This window comes from Prionailurus viverrinus, chromosome X, assembly GCF_022837055.1.
Source record: "Prionailurus viverrinus isolate Anna chromosome X, UM_Priviv_1.0, whole genome shotgun sequence".
NCBI lineage: Eukaryota > Metazoa > Chordata > Mammalia > Carnivora > Felidae > Prionailurus > Prionailurus viverrinus.
In genome coordinates, this window is record NC_062579.1 from 82304066 (window position 1) to 82324555 (window position 20490).

The window sequence follows — 20490 nt, forward strand, 5'->3', positions numbered from 1 at the left end:
CGATCCCCGTGTAGGGCTCTGTGCTTACAGCTCAGAGCCTGGAGCTTGCTTCAGATTCTGTGTGTGTGTGTGTGTCTCTCTCTGCCCCTCCCCCACTCACACTCTGTGTCTCTCTTTCTCAAAAATAATAAATAAACATTAAAAAAATTAAAAAAATAAACACATTTAAGGGCGCCTGGGTGGCTCAGTAGGTTAAGCGTCTGACTTTGGCACAGGTCATGATCTTGTGGGTTCGTGAGTTCAAGCCTTGGGTCCGGCTCTGTACTGACAGCTCAGAGTCTGGGTCCTGCTTCAGATTCTATGTCTCTCTCTCTCTTTGTCTCTTTCTCTGCCCCTCCCCCACTCACACTCTGTGTCTCTCTGTCTCAAAAATAAACAAACACTAAAATTAAAAAAAAACATATTTAAAAAAAGAAAATCTATGTAAATTTATTAAGAAAGTTTGGTATTTGAGGGGCGCCTAGGTGGCTCAGTCAGTTGAGCGTCCGACTTCAGCTCAGGTCATGATCTCATGGTTGGTGGTTCAAGCCCTGTGTGGGGCTCTGTGCTGACAGCTCAGAGCCTGGAGCATGCTTTGGATTATGTGTCTCCCTGTATCTCAGCCAGACACTCTCACTCTGTCTTTCTCTGTCTCTTGAAAATAAATAAATGTTAAAAAGAATTTTTAAAGAATCTGGTATTGGAGCCAAGAGCGCTCTCTCCCTTTGCCTTCTCAGTTCAGTGATAGACTACACTCCAAAGTGTTACAGCCATGAGCACAGGGCTCCCTCCCCCCCCCCATTCCCAATTGGAGAACTTTCTTCCCAGAAGGAACAGATGTCAGTGTTTCTTATCTTGCCCCCAAATGCCTGTTGTTGAGGCAAAGTTCTGGGCAGTGCAGTCATGAAGTGGTGACTCTCTTCTGTCTAACCTCCACTTGTGTAACAACAGCTCTACCTTGAATATGGCACACTGAATATGGGACACTGAGAATACTGGGGTCTCAATAGCACTTGCCCGTTAATGAGGTGGTGTTTCCATATAAAGGGAGACAAGTCGAGACCTCAGATACTGCCACATCCCTCCATGGAGCACTCATCTCCTAGAATGGGGGTGTCACTCAAAGAGAAGATTTATATTTTTCTCACCATCAATCTAGAGCCCGGGTTCATAGATTTTCCTGGGAGGAGGGTGAAAAGCGGAGAGGTAGGCCATAAAACAGATAGCTTGTTTTAGGAACTAAATTCCTTTGAAAGAGCATGGAGAAGCCTAAATCTAATAACAGTGGGCATTGTGGTGAAGGGAATTGGGAGATTTATTAATTTAATGTCAACATAGCCTACACTATAGGTCTGCTAGTTTGCAGGAGAGATCAGGGTAATAAGACCACTGGAAGGAACTCTCATGGGGTCAGAACAAATATCAAGTACTTGCCTCAGAAATTATTCTGATTGGATTATTTTGCAAAGGAATTCATGTCCCAGGGCATTATTGTGGCTAATAGAGCAATTATCAGGCAATTGGTGGAGCCCAACAGCTGGGTGTTGTCTGGAGAAGAGTAGAAAAGAGCCCTACCAATTACACTATGTTCCCAGGGTGACTGTTGGCATAGCTAAAGCTGTGATTAGTACTGTGGAATGGAGGGGACTAGACTTCATTAAAATATACAGTCAGTAATATAAATATTTATATTGGAGCAATATAAAAGATTTAACACTGTACAACAGGAGGGACTAGACTTCATTAAAATATTCAGTCAGTAACTAAACAAAAAAAAAAAAAACAAGCAAAGAAAAATAACAAGCCCTAAAAGGGGAGAAGCTAGTACTCAGAGTAGCTACAGTATTTTATCTAATGTCCAGTTTCCAACACAAACTTATAAGGCATGCAAAGAAATAGAAAAATATGACTTATGGACCAGAAAAAAGGAGGCAACGGAAAGCCTTAGAGAGTGACCAGATGTTAATTTAACAGGAAAAGCTTTCAAAGTAGCCATTACAAACATATCCACAGAGCTAAAGGAAAGCTTAATTAAAGAAGTAAAGAAAGACATGATGACAATGTTGCATCACATGAAGAATATCAAGAAAATGATAGAAATTTTAAGGAAGAACCAAAGGAAAATTCTGGAATTGAATGTAGAATAACTGAAGCAAAAACAAATTCTTTAGAGGAGCTTAACAGTAGATTTGAATTGATAGAAGAAAGAATTTGCAAACTTGAAGTTAAATCAGTACAGATTATGTAGGCCAAAAAAACAAAAAACAACAGAGAAAAGAGCAAGTAAAAATAAAGTCTCAGAGAAATGTGGGATGTCATGTAGCACACTGACATACATGTAGTGGGAATACCGGAGAAGAGAGAGAGAAAAAAAAATGTTTGAAGTAATAATGGCTGAAAACTTCCCGGATTTATTAAACAAGCAATAATGTACATGTCCAGGAAGCTCAATGCACTCCAAGTAGAATAAAGTCTAAGAGACATACAAACAGACACATTATTATAAAAATGATGGAATCAAAGACAAGGAGAAAATCTTGAAAGCAGCAAGAGAAAAATGACACATAATTTTCAAAAGAATCCAAATAAGATTAACATCTGAATTCTAAGCAGAAACAGTGGAGGCAAGAAAGCAGTGGGATAAGATATTCAAAATACTCAAAGAAAAAAAAACCTGTCAACAAAGATCCCCATATCCAGAAAAGTGATTATTCAATAATTATTGTGAAATAAGACTTTACCAGATAAACAAAAACATGGATAATTTGTTGCTAGCAGAGTCACCTTACAAGAAATACTAAAGGAAGTTCTTCAGGCTGAAAGCAAGCCATGCCAGATGGCAATTCAAGTCCACATGAACAAAATGCAGCACTAAAGAAATTATGTAATTATAAAAGAAAATTAATGGATTTTCTTCATTCTTATAACTCATTAAAAAACAATTGTATAAAATAATATGTTTATAATGTATTGTTGGACCTATGACATATAGAAATGTAATACTGTGTAATATATTTACCAAAACAGAACAATGGAGGTGGGTGGGAGAAAATTCGTAATGGGCTAAAAAAATGACAATAGATGTTAAATAACAATTATGACAATGTATGGGCATGTTTGTACTGTTCATAGCCATTGATAAATGTAATGTATAAGATAAAATAGTCTTGAAAACAGAAAATGTTACTAGAGATAAAGAAGGACATTTTATAATGACAAAAGTGTCAATATGTCAAGAAGATATAACAATTATAAACATATGTGCACCAAATAAGAGAGCACCAAAATAAATGAAGCAAAACTGACATAAATGAAGGGAGAAATTGGCAATTCAACAGTAATGGTTGGAGACTTCAATACCCTACTTTAAATAATGAATAGAACAAAAAAGTAGATCAGTGAGGAAATAGAAGACTTGAACAATACTGCAAACCAACTAGAACTAACAAATATCTATAGAACAACCTAGTAGACAATAATCTAAAATACATTTTTATCAAATGCACATGAAATATTCTCCAGGATAGATCATATGCTAGGCCATAAAACAAACCTAAATAAATTTAAATGGTAGAAGTAAGATAATGATTATTATATAACGATAATAATATAATGACCACAATGGAATGGAATTAAAAGTCAATACATGGAAAATTTTGAGGAAACCCAAACATATGTGAAAACCAACAGCACATTTTTAAATAACCAATGGATCAAAGGAGAAACAAAAGGGAAACCAGAGAGCACTTTGACAAGAATGAAAATCAAGATACAGCCTACTAAAACTTATGCAGCTAAAGCTGTAGCTAAAGCAGTTCTTAGAGGAAAATTGATAGCTCTAAATGCCTACATTAGGAAATAAAAGAGTTCACAGAACAATAACCTAACCTACCACCTTAAGGCACTGAAAGAATGGGAGAAAACTAAACCAAAGCAAGCAGGACAAAATTAGAAAGAATAGAGCAGATAGAGAAAAATCAATAGAGAAAAGTAATGAAACCAAAAGCTAGTGCTTTGAAAAGATTAGCAAAAGTGACATAACTTTAGCTAGTTTGACCAAGAAAAGTGTAAGAAAGAAGACTCTATGAAGTTAGAAGTGAAAGAGGGGATATTCCTACTGGCCTTACAGAAATAACATGTATTATAAAGGAATGCTATGAACAATTTTATGCCAACAAATTGGATAACTTAGCTAAACAAATTCCTAGAGACACAAACTACTGAAAGTGACTCAAGGAAGACAACCTGAATATACCTATAACAAGGGAAGAGATTGATCAGTAATCAAAAACTATCCATAAAGAAAAGCCCAGGCCCAGATGGCTTCACTACTGAATTCTACCAAACATTCAAAGAGGAATTAATACTAATTCTTCACAAATTCTTCGAAAAATTAGAATAGTGGTGAACAATTCTTAAATCATTCTACGAGGCCAGTATTAGCCTGATTCTAAACCTAGAAAAATATATCATAAGAAAACTACAGACCAATATCTCTTATAAATATGGACACATATGGTATGCATCCACAATTCATTTATTATTGTTGCATAGTATTCTTCTTTAAGAATATATAATTAATTATCCATAATTTATTTACTTGCTTTACTATGTATACTTAGATTGTTTCCAGTTTGGAGCTATTATGAGTAAAGCTGCTCCAAACATTCTTGCGCACATTTTTTGGTATATATAAGCATTCATTTCTTCTGTGTGTGTGTGTGTGTGTGTGTGTGTGTGTGTTCATGTTTTCATGCATGAGTGCACCCTTGTGTGTGTGCATGTTTGCATGCAAGTGTGTGTGTGTGTGTGCATGAGTGTGAATAGTGGCTCCAAACTATTAGATCTGATTGGTATTCAGAACCACTTACAGTGTGTGGACTTGTCAGACTGTCTGAGCCTCCCTTTTTTTTCAGTTTGCATGGGAACTATTATAGCACCCAGTATGAGGTGGCAGTTGGAAGCTTCCTGGCAGATAGGTAAGATGGAGAATTTCCTGCTGAAGTGAGCACCCCACCCGTGCATAAAGAAGATATTTAGATTGAAATGAGTGCCAGGCATACAGACACTAGAAATGGGCTACATCCTGCCCCTGTATGTGCTTTACATGGGGCATAAACCCAGAAAGCACATAGGACAGCAGGGTTGCTAAGGGAATATGAATGTCAGGCATTGGGGATCTGGAAAACTGCCAGTCAATTCATCATGTTGATCCCATGTCAGCCCCAGCTTCAGCTTTTGTTCCCATGCTCCTATAATTGTGAGCCCCAAGCAATTATATTTGATAAATATAATGGAAAGAAAAGAACATATTTTCTATAGTAACATTAAAGTATTTGCCTCTGAGCAACAGATACTGCTCAGAGCAGTTGCCTCTGAAAAGGAGATGCTAAAATTTAACTTCCAAGTCATGGAACACAAAAGAAACAGACATTGTTTCCCTAAGTTTTTCTCCATCACTCTGTCTCTGTCACTCCCTCTCAACTGTTTTCGTTAGTCTCTCTGTGTGTGTTTCTCCTTGTATATCTGTCACTCACTCTACTTCTTTGTATGTACCTCTCTCGATTTCTCAGTCACAAATTTGCCCTCTCTCAATTTCACTCTGTAATATGCATGTCACTGTTTCTCTCTGTCTTGCTTTCTCTGTCACTGTCACTACATTTCTTTCTCTCGTGTTTTTCTGTGTGTGTGTCTCTGTGTATTTGTGAGTGTCACTCTCTTCCTATTTCTCTGTGTCTCTATGTGTTAGTTTTTGTTTCTTTGTATGTGCCATTTTCTATGAGTGTCTCTAGCTCTCTCACACACCACACATATTCATTCGCTCACACACACATACACACAGGCCTGTCTGCTAGCCACAGGGAATACAAAGCAAAGTATTCTGGAACATTGCACCTATTCAGAAAGAAATGCAGTAAAATGGAAACCACTAAATAAGAACGGGAGTACCTTTCACCTTCATTCTGCTTGTTCAGATCTCGAGATCAAAATGGTCTAAATGCAAATTCCTACTGAGGTTTTGTTTGAGGCCACTCCTTTTAAATAAGCCACTAGGGTTAGCCTTCAATATTGGGTAAATATAAGAATGCCTATAGAGTGTGATTCAAGGAAGCCCACACACAGCACAATTTGCCACAGTGCTGTCATGCCACCTTAAGTGATTCATTTCACTAGCTTCACCACTGCCTTCTTCCCACTTTGCTCTTTGGAGATGCAAATATTCCTGGGAGATAGAATATATTAAAGACATTTACAATGAGATGTTAGTGGCTTATGAGAGCGAATAGAAGCCCCTACTGGCCACCTGCGATGGTGTGTGTATGCGTGTGTGTGTGTGTGTGCATATGTGTTCCTTTTATTAGAAGTACAAGGGGGTAGAAAATGAAAATGAAGAAGATGAAAGACAATTAAGAGATCCATTATCACTTGTTGAGTGAACTTGACCAAGTCACTTACTTTCTGTAGGCCTCAGCTTTTCCAGTCAGAAAATGTGAGGGAAGGAGTGGTAAGAAAATAGACTAGGTTTCAGGTTTCTCAACTTCTACTTTAATTAGAGACTTTCCACTTTTCCCAGGTTCCTATGCTGGGCTTTTAAGCAATATTTTAATTGAAGAAACTCAAAGAAAAATTTGAAAAAAATTACTGCACTAGATATTCTCTAAATTAACTTTCTACTCACAGTGTCTCTGATTCTAACCCTAAAGCCCAAGGGTATGGGACTATCTCCAGAAATTAGGTGTGTATCATTTAAGGAAACGTATACTGAAAAGGATACCAAGTGGTTTAATTAGTCAGTAATTCTTCAATTTGTATATTTGGCTACTTTCTATATACTCTTTTAAACTCTTTCAATTGCCCCTTGGCCATGTTTGGATGTATCCACTCAGACTGGCTTGTAAGCAGAAATTTGTAAACAAAATTCTATTTTCCTCTTGATTTGTATTCTAGCGTCAAAAGTGCCACAGAGAAAATTAGAACCCCAATATGAAAAAAAAAACACATTTAGAATGCAGTGCAGCTTTCTTTTAAGCCATAAAACAGAAAGCAAATGCTTTTCTGAAAAATACTGGTTTATGTCTATATTACATTAAATTTTATTGTGCCACCATTAAAATACCCTGTTAATTTGGCATTTGGGGAAACACACAGGGAAGTCCTTGGACCTTTTTATCTTCCCAAAGTCGCAAATAGAAGCCATCATATTCTCACTTTTAAAAGTCTCTAGAGTACTTCCCTTCGAAATTTTGAGGCAATGGCTTTCCTTCTGATGTTGCCTTGAAAGTTGCCAGGTATGGGTCACTATTTTTGAATCTAATAACTTCATCCCATTCAGTATACGCTGCTAGTGAATAATTCTTGTTGCTCCTTCCCAAGCATGGTGTTTGTATGCACTCTAATGCACAAAATCCAGACTAGTTTGAAGTAGCCTCATCATCTTGTTCAGCAATTTTACTGGCTTTCAAACAAAGTTAATCCCTTCAAATTTACTTCTAATGGTTTGTAAATAAAAACTGCTCCCTTGTCTCCCTAGCTTTGGCTTGCTGAACAACTTCAAGCAACCCTTCCATGAATCCTTTGGTTAAAGCTGAAAAATCTTACGATTATAAAAAGTAGTCCCTAATTTATGGTTTTAGGAAAAGAAGTTTCATATCAATTGACTTTTCTAGTAGCTGAAGAAAATCTCCACAAAGATCATATTATGTTTCTATACCAAGGCATATCTCCATTCTGAGTGGCAGAGAAGCCCTCTAAGACTGCAAGTAAACTATGGTGGAATGTCCCTTTTTGCCAATTACCCCCATTGTCTTCACACTGTCAGGGATAGAGGATAAGGACATATGGGAATTCATGGATCCTGGCCTCCTAATGGTTAGGAGACACTTTGGTAAGAACTTAGCCCCTTTCTTCCCATTCTTGCTTATCACATGGTGTGTGTTGGGGGAGTGAGAATATTGCTGCACCATGATAAAGGAACAATTGGAGAAGTCCAGTTCAAATTGCCAGTAAACTTTAATTATAAGCTATTCGAAAAGAAAATAAGTATGGTTGTTTGCTTTCATACATCATAAAGTGAAATAGGCTGAAGAAGGGCTTCCTTATAGGACTTCCTCGAGGGAACTGCTTTCAGAAATTGGTAGAAAGTTCAACTAATTAGCTTAACAATTACACATAAACAAAGGGGGCACTTTCAAAGTATTAGACAGTGCATGGAAAATTGGTGTTTTAAGGAATTTTATATATCTTTGCAGGAAAATCTTGTTTACTATTAAAATTAGCTCAGCAAATTGGTTTCTTAGAGCATAAAAATAAAGTCAGCTGTTTTGTCAATTTTCACTAATTCTGAATTAATAGCCTCCAAACTAAGACCGTTTGAGATTTGGCTCTGCTCGTGTCTATTCCATTCTCTTCCTACACCTCGTCATCCTCATCCCCAAATAATAGGAACCAAACAGGCTTTTAAAAAAAAAATTTTACAGATAGTAACTCTCACATAGCAGGCAACTAGAGAAATGAATATTTTTATTGTTGTTTACCATTTCTCTTTTTGGAGAATTGGCAAACAAAACATTCATCTCACATACCATGTAACATAAGAAAGTGGATCTAAAATGCTGGATCCTTCTAATGAGATTGTACCTGTATCTGTAATGAAAAAGCGCTCTTCACAAACTAATTGTGTAAAAACCAGAAATATTAGCCTACTTCAGTGCAAAGACCTCAGCAGCAGCATTTGTATCCTCACACTGAATATCCTAATTATAAACGAGCCATGCTCATTTGTCAAACCACTTCCAGATCTCTGAAACATATAGCTTTGTCTTTTATCCTCTTGTCTTAGTCATTGGGATTACTTTATGTACTTGAAAGTAATGAGATTGCATTTTCTCCCGCCAAATATCCTATCACTCATACTTTTCATTTAAGGCAGACTGACCTTTCCCCCCAATTAGAACAAATTAGTGACGTTTTACTTCATCTCAAAACCACTGAGCCATTGTAAGAGTAGAGTCAATGGTGGGGCCCTAATGGGGCCTTGAAAGCTGAGCAGAAGAGAAAGAAACAGAGCAGAAGGAGTAAAGGAAGTGGGGGTGGGGGTGCAAAGGATGGTGACAGAGGGTGGGGTCGTGGTGCAGCGGTTAGGAATCAAAGGAAATGAAAGAGAAATAAGGTGGCCTGGAGACAGGAGAGAAAAGCCTAGGGATTGCAGAGGGGACAGGGTGTTGAGACTGAAAATGGAGCAAGAATGAGGAGACAGGTGTGAGGTGCATTGAGCCTCAGAATGGTGGGAAGTGGGGAGGGTGATGAGGGGGCTGCCCCATCTGTTTTTAACTGGCTTCCTTGTTCCTTCTCTATACAGGAAAAGCTCTCACTTGCTCACTGGTTCTCTCTTTCTTTCGGGTCTCAGGGCTCTTTCTCTTTTATCATGACAGGAATACATTAGGATAAAAAGGTAGATAAGAGATTGCTGTTGTAAAAAGAGGATGGCACTAGAGTCATAGTGTTTAATATTCAATTTATTGTGAGGTCTGACATTCTACCTGATGCTTCAGAACTTCACTATCCTTATTCAAAATTAAGGGCAAATAATACTATTCTCTAAAGTTGTGACTAGTATGAAATAAAATCATATGCAGATAAATGCCCAGCACAGGATCTGGTACACAGTAAGGGCTCAGTAGGTTAGCTATGGATCCTCACACCAACTTTTAAAAATATACAGAATTATTTGTGGCCCTTAATTTGTGTAAGGTATGCAAATAATCTTGTCATATCATTTGACAGACTGAGGGAAGGTTTGCCTTTGCATGATTTCCTCTCCTTGCCAAACCCGTTTAAAGTCTCTGAAATTGCATACTAGAGACTAGAGAGTCAAATGGCCAGATAGTCATTCTTATTGTTTAAAATACTACTTGCAGGGGCACCGGTTAATTGTCCGGCTCTTGGTTTCAGCTCAGGTCATGGTCTCACGGTTCATGAGTTCAAGCCCTGCATTGGGCTCTGTGTTTGACAGTGTGGAATCTGCTTTGGATTCTCTCACTCCCTCTCTCTCTTCCCCTCCTCTGCTCATGCTCTCTCTCTCTCTCAAAATAAATTAAAAAATAAAATAAAATAAAATACCATTTGCAGACATTTATCTTTCATATCTGACCATCCTATATTTGACAGTAAGAAAAACATTTAATTTCTGCTCTGTGCAATATGCTTCCTTTCCAACCCCATGCTTCTCAAATAGTGAACACTTAAACCCTTGGAAGAAAGGAAAGCAACAGGATACATACGACATGTCTTCTTAGGGCTTCAGTTTTACTTCCAGGTTTAGAAGAAAGCAGTGAAGTAATTTAGCCTATCAATAATAGAAGACATTATTATTACATTCAAACAACCACAAATACACCATGATATTTCTATTAAAAGGACTTTGAATTTTATAGATGAAGCATGAACATGAGACTTCAAAGTTATTTTCCACTGAGACCACTTTGTGCTGTGCACTTGGCCCTCTAGGTATCAAGATCAATCATGTTGTAGTTAGGCTAACCTGCCATAACAGACAGACCCTAAATTAAAATGCTTAAACTGCAAGAGTTTGTTCCTTGTTCACCTTAGAGTGTAAGGTGGGTGTTCCTGGTCAGCAGGTGGCTTTCTTCCATGTAGAGATTCAGGACCTAGGCTGCCTCCAGCTCAAAATTGTATTATCTCCTATGCTGTTTCCTAAATTTTAATGTTCATTTGAATTACCTGTGAATCCTGTTAAAATGCAGACTGTGATTCTGCAGTTTTAGGTGGGGGAAGGGAGGCTGAGATTCTGCATTTCTAATGAGCTCCCAAGGAATCAGATGCTACTGATCTAAGGAATGTACTCTGAGAAGCAAGGCCATAGAGCTATGGCTATCAAACCTGACTACACATGACAATGCCCCAGTAAACTGTTTAAATATTTTGTTGACATAATTTATAAAAATAAACTGCATGAATTTAAATGTACATTTCTATGATTTTTGAAAAATGTACTTACCCATGTAGTTATCATAATCAAGATATAGGTTATTTCCATCACCAAAAAAAGTGCTCTTGTGCTCCTTTATAGTCAATGTCACTCATGCCTATCTCTAGGCAGCAACTGATGTGATTTCTATCATCATAGATTACTTCGAATTTTCTAGAACTGTACGTTAACAGAATCATACATTCCTGGCTTTATTCACTTAGCATAATGTTTTCCAGATTTATCCATGTCATTGTATGTGTAATTTGTTTTTTTTTTTTTAATTACTGAGTAGTATTCCATTCTAGGACTATACTATAATTTATTTATCTATTCACCTAATGATGGGCTTTTGGTTTTCTCCAGTTTTGTGCCATGAACATTCATGTGCAACAGTTTCAGTTAACATGTTTTCTTTTTTTCTTGAGTAATTACCTAGAAGTGGACTTGCTAGTCATATACTACATGTATGTTTAACTTAAAAGAAACAGTCAAAGTTTTCTGAAGTGGTTGTGCCATTTTACATTCTCACCAGCAATGGAGGAGAATTATAGTTGCTCTGCATTCTCACCAACATTTGGAACTGTCAGACTTTATAATTTTAGGCATTTTAACGGTTGTGTAGTAATATTTCACTGTGGTCTTAATTTCTACTTCCCTAATGACTAATGATGCTGAGAATATTTTCATATGTTTACTGATCATTTATATATATATAATATATATATTATATTATATATATTATATATATTATATATATTATATTATATATTATATATATTATATATATTATATTATATATTATATATATCATTTATATATATTATATATATATCATTTATATATATATTATATATATATAATACATATATAAATGTTGGCTATTTGTATGTATTATTCACCAAACGTCTGTTCAAATATTTGCCCTTGAAAATAGGTTGTTTATCTTGTCACTGAATCTTAAGAGTTCTTCATATAGTCTGGATATAAGCCCTTTGTGAGATAGATGTCAGATAGATGTCTTGTGAATATTTTCACCCATACTGTGACTGGCACAGTCATCATTTTCTTTTTCTTAATGGTGTCTTTTGATAAGCAGAAGTTTTACATTTTGACGAAGTCTAATTTACAAATAATTTTGTTTGTGGTATGCCTTCCATGTCTGTGTCTGTGCCCAGGTTATGAAGATATTCTCATATTTTCTTTAAAAATTTTTATAGTGTTAACTGTTATATTTTTGTCTATGTTCCACCTTGAGTTAATTTTTGTGTATGGTGTGAGCTAAGGATCAAGGTTCATTCTTTCCATATGGATATCCATATTTTCTCAGCACCATTTATTGAAAAGAATTTCCTTTCCCCATTGAAATACCTTGCCGCTTCTGATAAACATCAATTAACCACACATGTAGGGGTCTATTTCTGTACTTTCTATTCTGTTTGATGGATCTGCATCAAACAATGCCATACTTTATGTCAATGCCATACTGTCTTGATTAAAGTAGTATATCACAAGTTTTGAAAGTAGGTGGTATGTGGTGAAGTTCTCCAATTTTGTTCTTCTTTTCCACTATTTGATTATTCTAGGTTGTTTGCATTTCCACGTAAACTTTAGAAACTGCTTATCAATTCTACAGGAAAAGCTTGCTGGGATTTTAATTTCAATCATAGTGACTCTAAAGATCAATTTGTGGATAATTGACATTTTAACAATATTGACATTTTGAATCTATAACCTGAGATATCACCTGGGCTCTATCTCCAGAGATTATGGTGTGGTTGATTTGGGATGGAACTTAGTATTGATATGTTTTTAAAAAATTCCCTCTGGTGATTCTACTCTATAGCCAGTATAGAGAACTTTTGCCCCAGGACTTCCTACTTATCTCTACATGCAGCTTAACTAAAGGAAAGAGAATGTAAAAGATGTTACAACTGCTTCTTACAAGCTTTGGTTTGGAAGTGGCCATATCATTTTTGCTCACATTCATTGGCAATAAATACTCATAAAGCCACATGCATTGAGATGCAAGATGGATGGGCAGCTGCTTTCAAAGTACAACTGTACATTATTGAAGGAAAGAATGGATTTGGGTGGCAAATGAGCAGTCTTTTTAAATATTTTTTAATATTTATTTATTTTTGAGAGAGAGAGAGACAGAGTGCGGGCATGGGAGGGGAAGAGCAAGAGGGAGACAGAAATGTGAAGCAGACTCCAGGCTCTGAGCTGTCAGCACAGAGCCCGACGAGGGGCTCAAACTCACAAAGTGTGAGACCATGACCTGAGCCGAGGTGGGACACTTAACAAACTGAGCCACCCAGGCACCCAGGCAAATGAGCAGTCTTTAACACAACTGTCCTCAGTCTTAAGATGGCTTAAGAGAGGCACTGGTACATTTTATTTCATTCAATTCTTTTAACTTTTCCTTAAAGCATTTTTTTTCCCAAAATTTGATATGTATATAATATATACATTATATATATAATGTATTTATTGCTAGTATTACGTGAGGTGATTTTAAGTAGTACACAATGACACAAGTCAAATTATACATATGTATAATATACACATATATATACATATATATACACATATATATACATATATATAATATACACACATATAATATATACATATATTGACAAAGCATTTGACAAAGTACATCAATTCATGATTAAAAATCCTCAATACATATAATACATATATATTATAAAATTAATAAACATATATTATAGCTTGGGGAGAGTATTTTAAAAATGAGTTGATGGTCAGGGCGCCTGGGTGGCACAGTCGGTTAAGCGTCCGACTTCAGCCAGGTCACGATCTCGCGGTCCATGAGTTCGAGCCCCGCATCAGGCTCTGGGATGATGGCTCAGAGACTGGAGCCTGTTTCCGATTCTGTGTCTCCCTCTCTCTCTGCCCCTCCTCCGTTCATACTCTGTCTCTCTCTGTCCCCCAAAAAATAAATAAACGTTGAAAAAAAAATTTAAAAAAAAATGAGTTGATGGTAAAAGATATGTTAGGTAAATATTAAGTATTGGTATTATGTTGCTGTGGCAAAGTTTGAGAAGTGATATCTGAATAACTGAATTTGGGAAAACTTTGATAATAGGAAGTGACACCTGGGGCCAGTTTTTATCACCTTAGGAACAAAAAGTGAAACAGTGAGCAGAAATGGGGACCACTTGGGGGCGCCTGGGTGGCGCAGTCGGTTGAGCGTCCGACTTCAGCCAGGTCACGATCTCGCGGTCCGTGAGTTCGAGCCCCGCGTCGGGCTCTGGGCTGATGGCTCAGAGCCTGGAGCCTGTTTCCGATTCTGTGTCTCCCTCTCCCTCTGCCCCTCCCCCGTTCATGCTCTGTCTGTCTCTGTCCCAAAAATAAATAAACGTTGAAAAAAAAAAAAAAGAAATGGGGACCACTTGAATAGACCAATTATCAGCAATGAAATTGAATCAGTAATCACAAAACTCCAAAAGAGGAAAGCCCAGGACCAGATGGCTCCACAAACAAATTTTACCAAATATTTAAAGAAAACTTAATACCCATTCTTCTCAAACTATTAAAAAACAGAGATTGAAGGAAAACTTCTAAATTAATTCTATTAGGCCAGCATTACCCTGATTCCAAAACTAGATAAAGATACCACAAAAACAAGATAATTATAGGCCAATATCTCTGATGAATATAGATGTAAAAATCCTTAACAAAATATTAGCAAACCAAGTCAAACAATACATTAAAAAATCACTCACCACAATCAAGTTGGATTTTTTCCTGAGTTGTAACGGTAGTTCAGTATTCACAAATCAACCAACATGATACATCATATCAAAAAAGAAAGAATAAAAACTATATGATCATTTCAATCAATGCAGACAAAGCATTTGACAAAGTACATCAATTCATGATTAAAAATCCTCAACAAAATAGGTTCTGAGGGAACATACATCAACATAATAAAGGCTATATATGAAACACCCAGAGTGAAAATCGTAATTAATAGGGAAAACTGAGAGCATTTACTCTAAGGTCAGGAGCAAGACAAGAATGTTCACTCTCACTACTTTTATTCAACATAGTACTGGAAGTCCTAACCACAGAAATCAGACAGCAAGAAGAAATAAAGGACATCCAAATTGGCAAAGAAGGGGTAAAACATTCACTATTTGCAGATGACATGACACTATATGTAGAAAAACTTAAAGGCTCCACAAAATACTGCTATAAGTAATAAACAAATTCAGTAAAGTCACAGGATACAAAATTAATGTAGGGAAATGCATTGCATTTCTATGCACTACTAATGAAGTAGCAGAAGGAGAAATTAAGGAAACCATCCTATTTGCAATTGCACCCAAAATAATAAGATATCTAGGAATAAACCTTAGCAAAGAGAAGAAAGACCTCTACTCTGAAAACTATAAAGCATTGATGAAAGAGATTGAAGATGACACAAAGAAATGAAAAGACATTCTATGCTCATGGATTAGAAAAACAAATATTGTTAAAATGTTTATAGTAACCAAAGCAATACACACATTTAATGCAATCCTTATCAAAATACCAACAACATTTTTCACAGAACTGTAAAAAACAATATTAAAATTAGTATGGAGCCACAAAAGACCTTGAATAGCCAAAGCAATTTTGAAAAAGAATACAAAGGTGGAGGCATCACAATTCTGGACTTGAAGTTATATTAGAAAGCTGTAGTAATCAAAAGAGTATGGTACTGGCATTAAAAATAGACACATAGATCAATACAACAATAGAAAGCCAAGAGATAAACCCACAGTTATATGGTCAATTAATCATTGACAAAGCAGGAAAGAATATCCAATGGGAAAAAGACAGTCTTCGTTTTTTTAAATATAATTTATTGTAAAATTGGTTTCCATACAACACCCAGTGCTCATCCCAACAAGTGCCCCCCGACCTGCCCATACCCACTTTTCCCTCTCCCCACCCCCCATCTTTCTTAGTTTGTTCTCAGTCCTTAAGAGTCTCTTATGGTTGGTCTCCCTCCCGCTCTGTAACTTTTGTTTTCCTCTTCCCCTCCCCCATGGCCTTGTTACATTTCTCAACATATACATGTGAGGGAAAACATATGGTATCTGTCTTTCTCTGCCTGACTTATTTCACTTAGCATAATACTCACCAGTTCCATCCACGTTGCTGCAAATGGCCAGATTTCATTCTTTCTCATTGCCAAGTAGTATTCCATTGTATGTATAAACCACATCTTCTTTATCCAGTCATCAGTCGATGGACATTTAGACTCTTTCCATAATTAGGCTATTGTTGAAAGTGCTGCTATAAACATTGGGGTACATGTGTCCTTATGCATCAGCACTCCTGTAACCTTTGGGTAGATTCCTAGCAGTGCTATTGCTGGGTTACGGAATAGTTTTATTTTTAATTTTCTGAGGAACCTCCACACTGTTTTCCAGAGTGGCTGCACCAGTTTGCATTCCCACCAGCAGTGCAAGAGGGTTCCCATTTCTCCACATCCTCGCCAGCATCTATAGTCTCCTGATTTGTTCATTTGAGCCACTCTGACCAGCATGAGGTGGTATCTTAGTGTGGTTTTGATTTGTATTTCCCTGATGAGGAGTGACGTTGAGCATCTTTTCATGTGTCTGTTGGCCGTCTGGATGTCTTCTTTAGAAAAGCGTCTATTCATGTCTTCTTCCCATTTCTTCACTGGATTGTTTTTCGGGTGTGGAGATTGGTGAGTTCTTTATAGATTTTAGATACTAGCCCTTTATCCGATATGTCATTTGTAAATATCTTTTCCCATTCCATCGGTTGCCTTTTAGTTTTGTTGATTGTTTCCTTTGTACTGCAGAAGCTTTTTATCTTGATGAGGTCCCAGTACTTCATTTTTTATTTTAATTCCCTTGCCTTTGGAGATGTGCCAAGTAAGAAATTACTGCGGTGGAGGTCAGAGAGGTTTTTTCCTGCTTTCTCCTCTAGGGTTTTGATGGTTTCCTGTCTCACATTCAGGTCCTTTATCCATTTTGAGTTTATTTTTGTGAATGGTGTGAGAAAGTGGTCTAGTTTCAACCTTTTGCATGTTGCTGTCCAGTTCTCCCAGCACCATTTGTTAAAGAGACTGTCTTTTCTCCATTGGATAATCTTTCCTGCTTTGTCAAAGATTAGTTGGCCATACATTTGTGGGCCCAATTCTGGGGTCTTTTTTCTATTCCATTGGTCTATGTGTCTGTTTTAGTGACAATACCGTAAGTCCTGATGATTACAGCTTTGTAGTAGAGGCTAAAGTCTGGGATTGTGATGCCTCCTGCTTTGATTTTCTTCTTTAATATTACTTTGGCTATTCGGGGCCTTTTGTGGTTCCATACAAATTTTAGGATTGTTTGCACTAGCTTTGAGAAGAAAGCTGGTGCAATTTTGAATTTTTTAAATGTCTTATTTATTTTTGAGACAGGGAGACACAGAGCTTGAACAGGGGAGGGTCAGAGAAAGGGAGACACAGAATCTGAAACAGCCTTCGGGCTCTGAGCTGTCAGCACAGAGCCCGACGCGGGGCTCAAACTCACGGACCACGAGATCATGACCTGAGCTGAAGTCGGCCGCTTAACCGACTGAACCACCCAGGCGCCCCAAAGCTGGTGCAATTTTGATTGGGATTGCATTGAATGTGTAGATTGCTTTGGGTAGTATTGACATTTTAACAATATGTATTCTTCCAATCCATGAGCATGGAATGGTTTTCCATTTCTTTGTGTCTTCTTCAATGTCCTTCATAAACTTTCTATAGTTTTCAGCCTACAGATCTTTTACATCTTTGGTTAGGTTTATTCCTAGGTATTTTATGCTTCTTGGTGCAATTGTGAATGGGCTCAATTTCTTTATTCCTCTTTCTGTTGCTTCATTATTGGTGTATAAAAATGCATTAATTTTGTACCCTGCAACTTTGCTGAATTCATGTATCAGTTCTAGCAGACTTTTGGTGACATCTGTTGGGTTATCCATGTAGAGGATCATATAGTATGCAAAAAGTGAAAGTTTAACTTCACCTTTGCCAATTTTCATGACTTTTATTTCATTTTGTTGTTTTGTTGCTGGTGCTAGAACTTCCAACACTATGGTAAGTAACAGTGGTGAGAATGGACATCACTGTCATGTTCCTGATCTCAGGGGGAAAGCTCTCAGTTTCTCCCCATTGAGAATGATATTAGCTGTGGGCTTTTCATAAATGGCTTTTATGATCTTTAAGTATGTTCCTTCTATCCCGACTTTCTCGAGGGTTTTTATTAAGAAAGGATGCTGTATTTTATCAAATGCTTTTCTGCATCTATTGACAGGATCATATGGTTCTTATCTTTTCTTTGATTAATGTGATGTATCACATTGATTGACTTGCAAATGTTGAACCAGCCCTGCATCCCAGGAATGAATCCCACTTGATCATGGTGAATAATTCTTTTCATGTGCTGTTGAATTTGACTTGTTAGTATCTTATTGAGAATTTTTGCATCCATATTCATCAGGGATATTGGCCTGTAGTTTTATTTTTTTTCTGGGTCTCTGTCTGGTTTGGGAACCAAAGTAATGCTGGCTTCATAGAACGAGTCCAGAAGTTTTCCTTCCATTTCTATTTTTTGGAACAGCTTTAGCAATGTAGGTATTAACTCTGCTTTAAATGTCTGGTAAAATTACCCAGGGAAGCCATTTGGTCTAGGACTCTTATTTATTGGGACATTTTTGACGACTGATTCAATTTCTTCACTAGTTATGAGTCTGTTCAAATTTTCTGGGTTTTGTTTCCCGTTTGAGTTTTGGTAGTGTGTGGGTGTTTAGGAATTTGTCCATTTCTTCCAGATTGTCCAGTTTGTTGGAATATAATTTTTCATAGTATTCCCTGATAATTGCTTGTATTTCTGAGAGATTGGTTGTAATAAATCCATTTTCATTCATGATTTTATCTATTTGGGGCTCTCCCTTTTCTTTTTGAGAAGCCTGGCTAGAGGTTTATTTTTTTTTTTTTTATTTTTTCAAAAAGCCAACTCTTGGTTACATTGATCTGTTCTACTGTTTGTTTGTTTGTTTGTTTGTTTGTTTTTTGGATTCTATATTGTTTATTTCTGCTCTGATCTTTATTATTTCTCTTCTTCTGCTGGGTTTGGGGTGTCTTTGCTGTTCTGCTAGTTCCTTTAGGTGTGCTATTAGATTTCATATTTGGGATTTTTCTTGTTTCTTGAGATAGGCCTAAATTGCAAGTGTTTTCCTCTTAGGACTGCCTTTGCTACATCCCAAAGCATTTGGATTGTTGTGTTTTCATTTTCATTTATTTCTATATATCTTTATATCTTTCTCCTCTAGTTGCTTGATTGACCCATTCGTTTTTTAGTAGGATATTCTTTAACCTCCATGCTTTTGGAGGTTTTCCAGACTTTTCCTGTGGTTGATTTCAAGTTTCATAGCATTGTGATCTGAAAGTGTGCATGGTATGATCTCAATTCTTTTATATTTATTGAGGCCTATTTGTGACCCAGTATGTAGTCTATCTTGGAGAATGTTCCATGTGCACTTGAGAAGAAAGTGTATTCTGCTGCTTTGGGATGTAGAGTTCTAAATATATCTGTCAAGTCCATCTGGTCCAATGGATATCATTCATAGCCATTGTTTCTTTACTGATTCTGTGCCTAGGTGATCTATCCATTGTTGTAAGTGGAGTATTAAAGTTCCCTGCAGTTACCACATTCTTATCAATAAGATTGCTTAGGTTTGTGATTGTTTTAAATATTTGAGGGCTCCCGAATTCAGCACATAGACATTTATAATTGTTAGCTCTTCCTGATGGATAGACCCTATAATTATTATGTTGGAGAAATGAATAAAGTACTGTACCAAAGATGGCCAACGGGACTAACAAGCTCTGGTCTCTAGCTTAGACACCCCTCTTCCGGATTCTTCTTGCCCTGTTTGCCACGAACGTGAAAACCTGCCACAGATACAGAAGCTGAAACTATAAATTACCCTTCCCACTCGCATTCAGGGTGCAGATCTTTGGAGAAACAGTCTGCTCTGAGCCCGCTGGTGTTAAATCTCCGATCCACCAAGATCTCCAAGTACCGGTTGGTTTTTCCGCCAGTGTTCCAGCCTGTTTCTGTAACATATTTGGTTCCCTGACTGGGAAACCCAACTGTGCTGGCCCATTGTTGCCATTGGTTTGCAAGGACAGTGAGGCAGTGACAGAGCAAGGAATTGTAAAGGAGAAGGTGCACCCTGCCTGAATTTTGGCAGTCTCCTGTTTGGTCACCTCAGGCTGGCCCCACTCCTTTTTTCCTGCCAGATTCAAAGAGACCTGGTAGGTGAGAACCTGGACCCGACATCAGAACCAGTAAGTCCAGGGCCCCAAAGTAGTCAGGCCCACCCAAAAGGGTGGAAGAGGGATCTGATCACTCCCCGGAGACCTTAGTGGTCTCACAGGTAGAAAATTTTGCAGGAGGGAATGTAATAGCCTCTGGGGTGTGTGTGTGTGTGTGTGTGTGTGAATG